Source organism: Leishmania donovani, chromosome 36, assembly GCF_000227135.1.
Source record: "Leishmania donovani BPK282A1 complete genome, chromosome 36".
NCBI lineage: Eukaryota > Euglenozoa > Kinetoplastea > Trypanosomatida > Trypanosomatidae > Leishmania > Leishmania donovani.
Window position 1 is genome coordinate 2,447,782 of NC_018263.1, and position 1,511 is coordinate 2,449,292.

Here is a 1,511-nt window from a genome sequence, read left to right on the forward strand (position 1 = left end):
ACCAACATAACCTTGGCGTTGCTCGCCGACATGAACGGCGGAGCGTCTCCCTCGTCCTCCATGACATTCTTTGCATCCTGGCGTGCCGGCTCCTCCGACAAAGAGTTTGAGCGCCGCCTGTTCGCCTCCAACTTGTCGCTCATGGCTGCGGGCAGTGCCCTCAATGGGCTGGTTGCACGAGAGAAAGGATAGCGGTCAGCAGAAACAGCGTCGGCAGTGGGGTGTCGGCAGCAACGGGGAAGGTGAGCTTGAAAAGTAGGTGTGCCGCTTTGTGTTGCTTGCTGAGAGAGCTGCAGCGCCGTGAAGGTGTTACTGCGCACGTGTAGGGGTGGGGGGCAGAGAATAGCAGAGGCACATGAGGGAGACAGAGAAAGGGCGCGCGCGCGGAGTGAGTCAGCACACGCACAGGCATGCACAGGTGCACACAGCACTACACCGCAGCATCCCTATTGCGCTGTCCTAAACCGCAACGCGGAGACGGCGCCTCGCACCCGTCCGTCGAAAGTGCCACGCCGGCTTGTCGGCGCAGCGCTCCGCATAAGCTCGCGCAAGAGGAGCAGGGGTGTCTCTCTGCTATTCACAGCTACTTCGAACACTCAGTGAAGTCCAGGAACAGTTAGCAAGAGAGGCGATGTGCCTTTCCGCGATCCTGCACCCATTCAGGTGGGACGGTGACAGCGGCAGCTAAAGGCGAGAGAAAACAAGACAGAAACGAAACGACGAAAGCGCTCCACTGGTTCTACTCACGTGTGCAAATTGAGAGGAGGTCAGCGCCACGCTCTGCGGTCCCTCGGAGGCGCATCACGCTGGCCATCTCGCCTTCGCTTGCGTGCGCCGTGAGGCTTGCGCAGGCCGCCCGAAAGGACGGCGAGAGAAACGAGTAGAGAGAGGAGCACGCGTCCATTTGCTTTTGATAGAGTGAAACAGCGAAGCCTCTAACCATCCTCTTCGCTCACAATCTTTTCTCGCGCCGCGTCAGGGCACACCGGCGTCTGCGCGCAGCCGAGACGGCCGTCTCCAGCAGGCATCGTTCCCGTCCGCACGCGCCGCACCCCTGCGCACGCGATACTAATGAAAAGAAAGAGAGAAGGTACCGCTTTTCATCTTTTGGATACTGCCGTCCCTTGCGCTCGTCGCGCGCCACCCCCGCCCGCTCGCACCGCACCTCCCATCCTCCGCGCCACCAGCACCGGCAGCAGGCAACGCCGCGCAGGCACCGTCTTCCAGCTCGTGCAAAAGACGAAAGAGTCTGAACGAGCGCGCGTGGGGGGCGGGAGGAGAGGACATGGGGGGGGGGGCAACACCAACGACACGAGTCGGGCACTGTTCGACGAGCGCACGCGCAACACTCGTATGACCGCACGCGAAGGGAGAACGAGGCACGTCACAATGGGAGCACAGAACACGCATCGACGGATACAAAGGAGAAAAAGAGGGCAAAGGACAGGAGAGGGAGGGGGTGTTAGAGAAAAGGGAAAGGAAAAACAAAAAACGTTTTCGTTTTCTTTAAA